The 14384-nt window shown below is 41.1% G+C and overlaps 1 long non-coding RNA gene across 1 annotated transcript in view; it reads left to right on the top strand.

Annotated features, from left to right (window-relative positions):
* Window positions 1–14165, top strand: part of LOC125637020 (uncharacterized) — a 32853-nt gene extending 18688 nt beyond the window's left edge. The window contains exon 3 of the long non-coding RNA XR_007356800.2: window positions 11327–14165. This is a non-coding gene — a long non-coding RNA (uncharacterized LOC125637020). The remainder of the gene's footprint in view (window positions 1–11326) is intronic.
* Window positions 14166–14384: the final 219 nt, after the last annotated feature.

Raw genomic sequence — 14384 nt, 5'->3', positions numbered from 1 at the left:
CCAAAATAAGCCAAGAAATTCAAAAGTATGATAATTATGGAGAAACTTGACACTCTTTCCTTTAGTCACACCTATGGGTCCTCCTTTCTTGACCAAAAGAATTTTGAAAGTCTTGGATATTAACTGTAGTTCAGTTTGCCTTGTGCCTTCATGACATTTAAACAGTGAGAACCAAATGGTCAAATGTCCACACCCAAGATTTATCCATAAAGATAGGCACACATGCACAACTAGTTATTTTGGTATGCAAAGCCCACACTTGTGTACTCCTATAATGAGCTACTTCAATGTACAAAGACGTGATTATGTGTCTTCGCGATGCATTTTTGTGGGGGCAGCATTTGCACAGAGGTCTGAAAATGTACCTCTTAATGGTCTGATCAAATGGACCATTAAACCAGCTACCCAGGGATTCCCGTATCTATCTGGAGAGCTTATATCTAAATTACACACAAAACCCCCTACAAATTAAACAATGAGGATAAAACAAATATTGAAAAGCTACTCATTAAGTGAGCACTGTTCATCCTGTGCACTGAATGAGGCAGGAGTCATGTGGAGAAAAAAATAGTATGTGATCATGTAATTAAAGACTGTACCATAACGCATATGCACAACAGGGACAAGTTAAGGTTGCACAAGCAATTTTAATACTGGCACTTCCTAACTTTTAAGTACTTGACTTTGCAGTCTTAGCAATGTTCTTTTAACACAAAGTGTGTGTGTGTGTGTGTGTGTGTGTGTAATTTCATAGGATTTTTAAAAAGCAAACTGAAATTCCAGCATGTGGTATCATATTTCAGCCCACGGTGATCATCTGCTGGGTTGGAACCTTTAAAGCTACCACACAGACCCCTACCCCTTGAGATAATAGCATAACTGAAAGCAGCAGTAAATTGTAATCCTGAAAGTAGATTATCACTAGAAGGGAATGAGACACTTTGCCAGTGGGTTTCACAGATATTCACAGATCACGGAGGGCTGGAGAGACTCAGGAATCTTGGGTTCCATTTCAGGCTGTGGAGGGGCATGTGTTCTAGTGGGAATAGACTTTTCTGCCCATTATTCCCAAGCTTGACCCCTTCTGTCCTGTCCCCCTCCAACCTGTCTCAGTCTGCCTCTCCCTCATCCTTGCTCCCACCTGTTCAGGCCAGTATTCCAGTCCCAGCCTATTCAGCCAACGAGTCCTAGTCTCACTCCCACCCATCTAGCTTCTTCTTCCCAGTCTCCTTGCTCAGCTGTATCAGTCCTCCCCATGTCTGTTCCTGGAGTGAGTTATTCCTGCCAGTTACTCCTCTAGCTCAAGTAGCAGGGCTTCAAAATCTGTTCGTGGCCCATAATGGGGGTGGGGTGGGGTAGGGTAGGGTAGGGTGGGAGGGCAGTATTGTTCAACATAATGGAATTTCTGTTTTTTCAGGTAGCTTTTTGTACATGGTTTCCATGTATATGTATGTATATATATATATATATATATATATATATATATTAAAAGTTAAAAGACCATTAAGGTTGCAAAACCGAACAAGGAAATGTTAGCGAAATGCCAAATTTAATGCTGCCACTGCAACCTTAATTTGTCCCCCTTGTGCATATAGATTGTGATAGTCTTTAATTTCATGATCACATAAATCCACCCTGCCCCTCATGGGATCTCGGAGCCTGAGCTCCAGCCTGAGCCTCAACATCTATCGAGCAATTTTATAGCCCCGCAGCCTGAGCCCCAGAGTCAGTTGTTCCATGGGTCTTTTATTGCAGAGTAAATGTACCCATAAATAGCTAGATAGAATAGAAAGGGAATGAATTAAAGTTGCACAGGCAACCTTAATTTTGGCATTTCCTACATTCTGAGTGCTTGACTTTGCACCTTAATGTTCTTTTATGACACTTGTGTGTATGTAATATTTATTACACTGTAACAATTCTCAAACCATTTTCTGATTCATACAAATGTGGCTATATGACTGAAAATATTGCATGCTGTTGTCCAGCCCTTGATGCAGTGACACTACTCCATGTGCAGATGGCTTGAATTGTGCTTCTGTGCCATACCAGCAGCCTTGACAGTGGCCACCTTCCCATCTCAGCAAATGTCTAAGACTTGGGTATTATTGTGCAATCTCCATTATTAGAAGCAATGGGTGACAGTTCATTGCTATTGTTCCCAGCCCAATCAATGGACCACATTCTGCACTCTTACTGAGACTGAGTAAAGCTTACTCATATTGATGTCCATAGTGCTACTTAGGTGCATAAGTGCTACTCAGCTTGAGTTAGAGTTGCACAGTCTGGCCCCAAGTTTGTGTCATATAATACGATTTGTATTTGCAAATAATCACGCAATATTCATCTTGTTTAGGCCTTTTATTTGTCAGACTCACAAAAGGAAGGACTTTTGGCACTTGCGTATTATTGGAAATTCCCCAACTGCATGCAATAAAAGCTCAGTCAGTTTAATGAAATTATCAGCTTTTACTCAGTCTGTGTTTAGTCTGTGTTTGTCTAATGTCCGGGTGGATATTTTCTATTTATTAAAATCAATAAATCTGCTACTTTGAAGATAAAGGCATATTTTAAGTAACGTGTACTAAATATTGCTCTCTGATGCTGCAGTGTATCTGCTCTGTCCAACAACAGAGAAGAAATTGAAATTGATATGCAGCATGTCCTCTTCAAAACAATTTGCAAAGTTGTGTTCTAGGGAAATAAGCAGTGAAGATCTCTGACAGTCTTTTCTCATGCAAGTGTGTGACATTTCTTTACTGGTATAAAAACATGTATCTGCAAACTTTATTATACTCTCTTGTGAGGTAAAAATAGATTCCCCATAAGTAGCATTTGCAGTGCTAGCATAATCCTTGCTTTGCAGCAGATGAATTTAGACTTCTTAGGTAAAATGTTTACTCTGGTAATTTTATGTTAGTCACTTACAATTGTTAGTTTTCTGTTTATCTTGGGACCTGACAACATATCCACCTTTATTACGTGTTCTCGTCCTGTAAATAATTAAGTTGTCTTTGTCTTGTATAATATTTTATTTTTCCTACTGTGACAAATTGTCATTTTATGCTAAGCACATGTCCAATTGGATCTAGGGTTCTATGCCGTTAATGCATCGCATTATCGTACGTGATATAACCTGCCTTGATTTTCTTACTGTTGTGCCGCAATGCGAGCAAGAGTCAACAGCACTGCCATTCACATGTAGATACAAGAGACACAGATGCTTTATAATTGTGGAATGATGTGGAAGTGACACAGTCAGCCCTACTTCTATATGTATGAAGGCCAACAGAATTAGTACTTTAAGCGCTTTCCGGGACATCTCCCCTCTTTTAGCTTCAGGAACATTTATGAAAATTGAAACACCAAAGTAACCAAACTCTTCACTTTCGAGAGGATTAGGCTGCCTCTTATTCAGTAAAAAGAAAAGGAGTACTTGTGGCACCTTAGAGACTAACCAATTTATTTAGTCTCTAAGGTGCCACAAGTACTCCTTTTCTTTTTGCGAATACAGACTAACACGGCTGTTCCTCTGAAACCTCTTATTCAGTAGGTTCTCTGTTAGCATGCTGTACTTCTCTCCTCTCCTTGACTTTAGTTTTGTCCTTTTTCTCCCTCTGGCTTTCAGCTTGTCCTTTGCCATCCCTTTGACTTTATGCTCAATATATCTTTCTTTTTCTTCTCTCTGAATTTAGACCTGGCTTTTTCCCCTTCTTAGCTTCAGGCTTAGTCATTTTCTTCCCTTTGGCTCTAGACATAACCTTTTCCTTTGCTTTTTCTTTATATTGTTTGACTTTCTTTCCCTGACTTCCCACATTCTCCAATTCAGAGTTTTCCTGAGGGCTGGATCAAACATCCGTGCTCCTTGATCAGATCGGCCATCATCTTCTGCATCGTCAAGTCCAGCATAACATTTCTGAATGGCAGCTCTCAAGCTCTCATTACAGACTTTGCAGGCCATGCTTTCTTGCTGAACCACAGTAAAATGAAATTTCCCTTTCTTATTCTGTGTGAGGTTGGTCAATGAAACGTACATTAGTTTCCTCACTGTTTCATACACATTCTTTTGATATGGAGTTAGGCCTCAAATCATCACCATGCCATCTGCCTGATCTCCCATAGCATGCCTGAGGAAATTTACGTGTTGGACCTAGCTAGAGATTGAACCAGGTGGTGCTCAATCTGCAAGCAAGCTAAATCCTCTTGGGATTCAGCCTGATGATGATGAAGATGACTCTTGCTAACAAATACTGATGCAACACAAAATTGATTAGAATAGCTTATTTATTTTGGCCCAGCTAATTTATCAGCAGAGCGAAAGCCTGTTGGAGGGATCCTGGAAAATATTAACTCCTTTGCCCTTTAAAAATAACATGTTCCTTTACAGGTTCTGTTTTTCAAAGATCTTCTCCCCCCCCCCCCCGGTGCTTCTGTGCCTTTAAAACAGTTTTTTTTCTCTGTCACTGCTCCTATGGAGATAGTTACCTCCCTTGCTGTTGTGATGGAATCTAGGCCTCCTTGCTGCAGCTGGTCGGTTTTTAGCCTGCAGACAAGTTTCTCTGCTGAGCCTCCTTCAAATGGAGTATATTTTTCTGTGCCCTGACTCTTCATCACTTTGCTCCTCCTTTAAAATGGGATTTCACCTGCCCTCACAGCCCTTCTCAGAGCCGTACATAGTGGCTCTTCTCTTTCTCCTTCAGTTTTAACCTTGCGCATAGTCTATTATGGCGGTCTGCTGCTGTGTTTTGTCCTGAGGAAACCCAACCCATTGTTTATCCTTCAGAGAGTTTCACTCTCTCTTCTTTTATTCTTTTCTCTTTGCTTTTGTTCCTCTCTATTCTGACATTGTCGTGTTGTGCAGCCAGGAGCCCAAGAGGCATTTACTAAGGGTCCTACAACAGTGGTTCCCAAACTTGTTCCTCCGCTTGTGCAGATAAGCTCCTGGCAGGCCGGGCCAGTTTGTTTACCTGCTGCATCTGCAGGTTCAGCTGATCATGGCTCCCAGTGGCCGCGGTTCGCTGTTCCAGGCCAATGTTTGCTGCTGGAAGTGGCGCGGGCCAAGGGACTTACCGGCTGTTGCTTCCAGCAGCTCCCATTGGCCTGGAGCAGCGAACCATGGCCAATGGGAGCCACGATCGGCCGAACCTGCGGACGCGGCAGGTAAACAAACCGGCCTGGCCCACCAAGGGCTTTCCCTGTACAAGTGGCGGAACAAGTTTGGGAACCACTGCCCTACAACTTCCTGAGATGCCTCACATATAATGATTGAAAAAAACATTACTGAACTGTAAAAGTGCTGGACACCCAAGCAAAATCTGGATTAGGGACTGTCTGGCATCTAATTGGATTGTAATCCTTTGAATAGATGTGGTAAGAAAAAGTGCAATGGTAAGTGATGATCCAAAAATGGAGGTGTGGCCATGTTAAAAGTGGGAGGAACAGCTAATCAAGTATCTGAGTTGCAATCAGCAGGTACGAAGGCAGGGGAAGAACACATACTAGGCTGTAAGAATTAATGCTGTTCAAATTAATTCAAGTCAGCACTAATTTAGTGAGGATCCATCTGCATAGCATGCTGTAGGCTGTCATTAGCTGCTCTGGTGGCTTCAGATTGCTGAAGGGAACACTGCAACTTCATTCACGTGGACCTAAGGTCTGGGATAACAAGCAGCTCCATGGCACTGGCAATATATTAGTACCCTAGTGCCACCTCTCCCACTCCAGCTGTGGATCCATGGGACTGCGCATAGCTCTGCATATCCCATGGCCTCACTCAACATTTTTTGTGTTTCTTATTCAATTCCACCTCCTGCTTCCCGTGTGCCTACAACATCTCCCTGTAGACTCACTACTTACATCCATGATTACTTTCTCTCTTTCCATGCTAGTTTGCATGACAAGGGAGTTAGGACCTAAGTTCATTTCAGAGCAGATTGTGAAAGGGGACTTTAGTTCTCTTGTAATTTTGTGTGTACAAATTTGCTCTTGAAAATTCCTGCATGCACATGTCTTTCTAACAGTATATTTCTTGAATTTATTTTTAACAGTAAACCACAAGAATAAAGAGAAAAATGCAGTAAGCAAGATATTTAAATTAAGGTAACGTTAATTGTTACCAACATCACACCGGAGTAAGCACACATACTTTTAAGCACTGGCACCTGCCTTCACAAGGGCTGAATCTTCAGTCATTTGTGCATATGGATGTTAGAGCGTGAGAAGGACCAGTTCAGTGCAGTGGACAATGGCCAGGGAACTAACAGTGACCAGTGACTGGTAGCCATTATAATAGAAAAATCAGTGGCAAGGAGGAAACCCACATGAAAAATAATTTCTACTTGCAATAATCCCTAGTTCTTATGTAGTGCTTTTCATCAATAGATCTCAAAGGGTTTTACAAAGGAAGGTCAGTATCCTTATCCCCATTTTACAGATGGGGAAGCTGAAACACAAAGAGGGGAAGTGAGTTGCCCAAGATCACTCAGCAGACCAGTGGCAGAGCTGGGACTAGACCCCCAGGCTCCTGAGTCCCAGTCCAATGCTCTAGCCACTAGGTGACACTATCTGCCACCAATTTCATAAAAGATTTTCATTCCATATAATTAAAACTATATTTGTTTATGCATACCAGGAAAATGGAAAAAGAAAAGCCTTGGTTTTGAATGTTGTAAGAGGTTTGGCAATTGTCTAGAATTCAGAGTGAAACATTGTGCCAAATCTCCATTTCCAGGACAAATTGGGTGGAACCACACCCAGTCCCCACCCAGCAAGACTCCCTGCAAAGCCTCACTCTGCAATACCCCATCAAAGGATTCTAAATAACTCAGAAAATTACTCTAAAAATGACTCTAAGAAAACTTTATACCTGCATTTGAAGTATTTCATCAGAACCAGATAAAATTATTATGTAAAATATATGTGCAGGCAGTTTTGTGAAGACTCGAACATTTTTTTTTAAATGATGACAAATAGCTGCTGCTCTAGCAGGATTACGATAACAGCTGCTCTAGCTAATATTACCAGAATGCAAGGTGCTTTTAAGAACCTCGTCTTGTGAATTATGGCTCTTTTACAGTCATGTGGCTGAGGGAAAGAAAAAAGAAATACTTTGAAAATTGGGTTCAAAGCTTGCTCCTGTTAGATGCACGTAAAACATGACAGAACAGCTGCAGCAATCTACCTGAATCTTATCTCGGTTGGCTTGACTATCATTGCTGGGTTTTATGTGTTGTTTTTGTGGCTTCTGAAAAAAAAAATCATTGCATATCATATCAGGATCTGATATTGTGGCTTGTCTTACTTGATACCATAAAAGCGAGAGAAAAAAGAGTCCTGCTGAGCTTGAATGAAGCTTGTGTTTTTTGAGCCTTTGTGAAATGAAAAGGCATCGTTAATTTACATTGGGGGTGGGTCTTCAAAGCTCACACAGGTTTATTTATGAGTCCTAGTCAAGACTGACAGGGCAGGCTAGTTTCTGCCTAATTTAATGTAACTCATTCCTGGATGGATTCAGGTTGAGTTTCCAGGTGAGAGACAGGGGTGGGTGTGCAGGAGAATAGAAGTCTCTCTCCTTATCCTAAAAGAAGTGTCCTTCCATAAACTTCTACCTCTAGGTACTTCAGCAGTTCTGGCCCATTGTGTTTCAGGTAGATCATTCCGTAACTAGTGGCAATCCAAGGAAGCTTGCAATTTAAAGCCATTTGGAGAATGGCATGAAAGTGAAATAATTCATACTCCATATACCATAAAATTTAACAGAGAGAGAGAAAGAGACAGAAAGTGCTTCATTCATTACAGCCGGCATCTTTTTTATCAGGTATACTATATAAGCAAATATGGTGTTGAGCTGTTGAGTCTGAGGTCATGGCTGCTCCAGAATCGGAGCGGTTTAGTATATTTTAGTATGCATTCATTACAAGGTACAGTGTACAGTTAAGAAACACGCTTGTGGCGCCAGCATGTGATTATGGCAAGACAGGCTGACCACTGGGAAATTGCTGAGCTAACAGGGAGAGGAGTCGGGCTGACCTGTGTTGGAGCCAAGTTTTATAGACAGTCACCACACCAACACACCTTCTAATGACATATCTGAAGCGCTCTGTACTCAGGATGCTTGTGTGAGCGACAGAATGTTTTTGTAAGCAAAGGTAGCATGCATTTTCAAGGAACTGTTTATGAATCCTCCTGCTATTCTATTTTTGAAATCTCTTATGTGTATGCGTGCGTGTGTTTGTGTTTAAATTGTCCCTCTAGCTTACTTCCTATCTCTCCAGATTCTTTCCTATTTTTTTCTTCAAGGGGAGGGAAAAAAATGAAAGACTAACCACAATGAAAAAAACCCAGCTTCATACTTAGTGGTCAACTCCTTTTCAGAGTGACCATTATATGAGGCAGGTATAGGTCAGACATCTTAAATATAGTGACATTCTGGTCACCATACACAGTCTATTAGTCTGTGTTATTTTGTTGGTCAAAAATGTCTTTCTCCCCCTTGTGAACATTTCTCTTTGCTCACAAACATTTCCATTTTTTGAAATCTGAGTTTCAAACAGCCTGTTTATGCAGGGTAGAAAAAGAGAGTTGTTAAATAAAAAGAGAATTTAGAAAGAGTGTCAAATGATAACCATGACAACTTAGAAAGCAATACAAAACAAAACAAAGTACACACACCTAGGAGTATAATGCTTGTCTCATGAGCACAGAATATGCATTTGAAACCAACCATGGTCTGATGTAGGTACCTGGGCTTAGTCAGTGAAGATATGAGACATCTAATGAGGCATAGGGGCTCACACTTAAAATTGTATTTTGGAATAGAGGCAAATGCTACAAATTCACTATTACAAGCTTTAGTAATTATAGGGCACTGTGATTCACCCTATGCATAGACATAAAACTCACAGTGAAACATTAAGGAAAATTCTCCACCCCAAGGTGTTAGTCATTTGGTACATCAAGGGAACAAATCCACCACACAGAAGTGCAAACAATTTCTATTAATTTGGAAACATCATTTTGCTTTGTTTCTTGGAGTGATAAGATGCTTCCATTTTTCTGAACCTCTCAAGAGGTTCTGCTTCAAGGGAAGTGATGCAGAATCAGTCAGACTTGCATTCCTTCTCCCCAGGTGCTTCCCCAATTCTTCAATCTAATATTTCTACCTCTTTTTTATTTTCCTTTTGGCTTCTCTTCCTTTCTCTTGTCTTGTCATCCCTTATGCTTTTCTTCTCATTCCTCCGTTCTCTTACCCTTTTATCACACATTTGCAAGGCTTTTTACAGTAACAATGTATGCAGGCCATTTTCTCCTTGCCATGCTAAATCGGCACTTTAGGGCCTGTCACCACCTCAAGAGTCAGGATGGCATGCCTTTCTTTAGCGTGGCTAAAAGGTGATTTGGCAGCAGTAGAAAGAAAGAAAGAAAGAAAGAAAGAAAGAACATACTGTGAGTGAAGCCTTTTTTGATCCTTAATCCTCCATGTCCATTGGTAGTATGGTCTGTTGGACTGAGCCTGGGATGGTAAATCAGCAGTGCCTGAGCTCTAATTTTGCCTGTCACTGACCTGCTCTTTGGTCTTGGACAAGTCTCTTAACTTCCCTTTGTCTTTTTCTCCATATGCAAATGAGAATAATGTCACCTCTTTTAGTGCACAGATTTATTAGTAGGATGAACTAGGTAAAGCTTGGGAGGTGCTTCACAGATGTAAGCCAGTCTGGTGGATAGAGCACTCGATGGGGTGCAGAAGACCTGTCTCTTGGTTTGCCAGGTGACCTTGGGCAAGTCACGTCACCGCTCTGTGTCTCAGTTTCCCCATTTATAAAATAGGAATACTTATACTGACCTCCTTTGTAATGTGCTCTGAGACCTACTGATGAAAAGCATGCTACAAGAGCTAGTCATTACTGAGAGACAGCTTTGGCAACCAAAGAGGTTTATCTCAGGGTATTGAAACTAGTGCTGTGTGAAGTTTATGCTGGTTTCAGATCATACAAACCTTTTCTTCATTTTCTGTCTATGGGGGGTTTGAATGAACTCCAAACTCAACTGAACATGCAAATTTTATTAGGTCTTACCCTCCTCACTAAGCACAAACTCGTTGATCTTGCCTTCAATTTCAGGGCTCTCCATAAATCTTCTCCTGCCAATAACTGCCCTCAGTTGGCCAATGAATTTCACCTCTTTGCTTTCTTTGTACACTCCATCTATCTCAGGGGTTTTGGTGGTTCCCATCTAAATACTTTCCAGGTCAATTTTCAAAAGCATAAACGGTGTCTAACTCCCATTGATTTCCAGTGGAGTTAGGTACCTGGAAATCAATGGGAGTTAGGCACCGTTTATGTACCTTTGAAAATTGCCCCCTATATTTACATGAAGAAGCCCCTAGTGGACTTACTAAGAAATGGAAAGGGAGAAGAGCAGAAGGACCATTACTATCTGTATGCATTTTTCTATACTACCCTGTATGCCTACTATTCTGGGTTTTCTTTTTCATAATGAGGGATTGATTTTTAATAATGGAAGACTTAGTCATTTAAGTTGGAAGTAACGAGCTCTTCATATTTCACAACAGATGCTCTGTGAATTGTATGAACTTGTGAATTCCAAAGCTTCTCAAAAGCATTCAGCAGCATTGCTAAAACCTGTAAAGTTTAACTGGATAAAAAGAGAAAATATTCCTGAGTCCTGACATCTATTTGCCTTAAACCTGGCTTATGTAAAAAATGTGAGGCATCTTCTTTACACTTGTCATAAAAGCTATAGGGTTTCTGTGGTATTGCAAACATAGAGCATCAATTCTATATAGAGCAGGTGACCTAAGGACTGTATATGAAAAGCCTATTTCACAAAAAAGATCCCACCACCTGCGGTACACTAATTTCTGCATATTTTTCTGAGCAAATTCTATGTCTTTGCTACTAGTTCACTTATAGAGAGCATAAGGATAACAGCTTATATAGCACAAGAGCCTTAAGATTGGATTCAATAGCTGCTGCTGGGAGCATCCAAGAAAGTTCTGAGGTTTTTTTAATCCACTTCTTTTCCTAGGGTGTTCTGTGCTCTCAAGGTCACCATGTATCTGAACACTGCTCAGTTGTTTTGGAACATTTTCTTAATGAAACAGGTGGCTCGTTGTTATGGGTGCACCTTGTACTGCTCATCTGTATAGTTTATTTTCCTTGAAAAACAATTTAGGAGGTGCCCAATCAGCTTCTTCTCCTGTTGTTTTGTGGCTGTATGTTAGCGCGGTTGAAAACTCAAGTTCTCTCATTTATGCATTTCCTTTCTTGTTTCTATTCCTATCCCTTCCTTCTTTTTTCCCCGGCAGAGATTCCGATCTCTATTCTCGCTGCAGATTGTCACAAACAGAGAGCTGCCCAGTGCATGGACAGTGAAGACTCAGCAATGAGAAACCAGATGCCTAGGCAGCCAGTGTGGAGCTGTGGTTTGTCGAAAGGACCGACTGAGGCAGGAAGCGCGGTAGCCGCCACAGCGCAGGTTTTCACAAACAGTGCTATTGCCTCCTCTGCCTGGGTTGCCATGTGCAGCACTGCTGCCTCCATTTTTGCCACAGGGCATGCTCACTGCCACCTCTGCTCCCCTTGTCATAGGCTGCCTGCCAAGGCTGCCTGGATTCTTACTTGCTGCTAGCTGCAGCAAGAGTACAGCAAGTAATCACATAGTTATTACCACTACCATCCACACAGCTGCTACAGTGACAAATACCATTGCTACCATGGCTCCTGTTACCCCAAACCATAGAAGGGACCCATCTGAACAAATGCTAGGGTTTGACTGTCAGATTCTTAGATGTGTCACATTTTTCTTTGGAGCTTGGGGCTGTTGTAACAGCTGTTTGTAAACACTGCAAATCCAGCATTCGACGGGGGGGAGGAGAAGAATATTTTTTCTTCAACTTCTGTCCCTTCCTCAACCATCTTTACAAATGTTGCAGATACACTGACACTTCTGCTGCTGATTAAAATAGCAACCAGTATCAGCTTCCAACTGAACAGGCCAATGGGCAGGCTCCATCTCTGACTCCTTCTACGACAGATGACTCATTAACATGTCTGAGAATGTCCATTAGGCTGCAGACTCCAGTAAGAAAACCACAAACAATTAGATAAGTATTTGGGAGCTGAAGGGGCTTTGCTCATATTCACCCTAATGCTTTTTTTTCCTTGGGAAAAAAAAAAGAAGCCATTTCAGCCCATAGTCTAACCAATTTCAGCATTCACATGGGCTGTGTAAGGTGCTGTAGGATAGACTCTCATCCTCAGACTCTCAAAATCTCCTTGCCAATATATAAGAATGAAAAGGAGTCCAAGATGGTGTAATATACACGCTGAGCAGCTGGAAGTCTTGAATGACCACCTTTGTTGGGCATATTTCCATTTGAAAGGAGACTTAGCAATTTCCATATTCTTGAAGGGTTTTGGCCTTCAGAAGAATTTCCCTAAAGTGTATCTGAATGGTTGGCTATATACACAAAGTAGCTCAGAGTGCTTTACATAGCGTTAGATATTGGGAAAACTTGCTGCCACAGGCCAGTGTGACAGCTCTGATAACAATACAAATTTGCTCCAGTGAGGTAGGAAGGAGTTACCCTCATTTTATGGATGGGAAACTTATTTGTAGGTCCTTTTCCTGGCCTGTCACTGGCTTAATGCTGTGTAATTAAGTCAACATTTCCAGCATTCTGCCAATAGTTTCAAACTGGGGAGCCTAAAGATTGGTATCAAAATACATATTCAGACACCTAAACAAGTGGCTTGATTCTTAGAGCTACTGAGCACCCATAGCTCCCACTGAAATCAAAAGGAACTATAGGAACTAAGCAACTCTGAGATACTATATAGCTGCCTAAAGATGGTGTTTTGAGTCTAATGTTATGCACCTACATTTTAAAATATTGGTTCTCAAATCAGAAATTTTGACCTAAGTGATTTGCCTAAGCCGTGCAGCATCTAAGTCTATAAAAGAACCAGGAAAATAATCTGGGAGTCTTGATTCAAAGTTCCCTAGTCTAACTCCTAGAATACAAATACTAGATCATACCCAGTTTTGGATATCATAACCTGTTTCATTTAGAATGGGAATGCTGGTTGTCAATAACTATTTAAACCCGTTACAGCCCCCTGCATACAGTGAATAATTTGAATAACTAATAACCTGGAGAAAACAGTGTTTCATTAGCGAACAATTCAGAAACAGAATAAAGGATTAATTAAGAATTATTTGCCCAGCTCTTCTCGTGCTTCTTGATACTAGCGCTGTCAGTTTCACTCTACAGCAGGTGACACCAAGAGGTGAGTACTGCAATGACACAACAAAGCATGAGTGATGCTTTTTGTTCTTCAGGAAAGATGGGATGGCCTAACTCTTCATATAAAATTTCACAGAGCTTTAGTCCTTCAGACTCCTGATCATGATGTCTATTGTGAAAAAAAAAAATCTCTACATGCGTGCAGCTGCGTCCTTCAGATCAGGCATAAAGCTGAAATCTTTGGCAGCTATCTAGTTACAAGTAGACCATTGGAAACAACAGGTCAAACTCATAACCTCACAGCTAAGTCACCTCTTCGGATGTGCGGTAGCAGCCATGGAGGGGAGTCTGCCGAAAATAGTGCATCTTCAATAACTCCCAATTGGTATTTACAAATGGTCATTTTCATAGGACAGTGACACAGAGAATGCCTGAGCCCCTGCTCTCCCCTCTTATCCCTAAAACCCTGTGGAGTCAGTTACATACAGAGACCAAGCAGTCAGATGAGGGATTTCTGTGCAGTTCCAAAGAGGAATGGACACTCTGCCAGGCTCACCCAGCCCCCCTTGCAAGTCTTCCCTCCCTCCATGACTGATATAATGGATTTCAGTCCACTTCACTTGTGGAAGCGAAGAGGTCCATTTAGGCCATAATATTTTCTACTGTGCTGTGTCCCTCTTCAGGTTATTAAACATCTACTGATTATTCTCACAGTAGCAGTAAAACCAGGTGGCTCAGTCCTGCTCCTAGTGAAGTTAGTTGGAGTTTTGCAATGGTAGTAGGATCAGTCGCATCTCTAATGAAAAGGCATATCATGAGTCATGAATCATGCACAGACTCAATTCAAATGATTACTTCTGTATCTGTTTTCTTAAATAAAAAATTACTACACTCCAAACATGAGTCCCACGTGTTGTTATTCTTTTCAACATACAATGTGTGTTCTTTCAATCTTTACAATATCTACAGTAGAAAAATCTTATAAACAACACAAATCACAAAATAACAATACTAAAATTAGAAATAGATATACTGTGACCACACACATTCCACTTAAACATAAGAGAACCCACCTACAGTAACTATTTTTGCTCATCTGATATTGTCAGCAATGAAT

This window comes from Caretta caretta, chromosome 5 (assembly GCF_965140235.1).
Source record: "Caretta caretta isolate rCarCar2 chromosome 5, rCarCar1.hap1, whole genome shotgun sequence".
Taxonomy (NCBI): domain Eukaryota; kingdom Metazoa; phylum Chordata; order Testudines; family Cheloniidae; genus Caretta; species Caretta caretta.
This window is presented reverse-complemented; position numbering and strand designations above follow the sequence as displayed.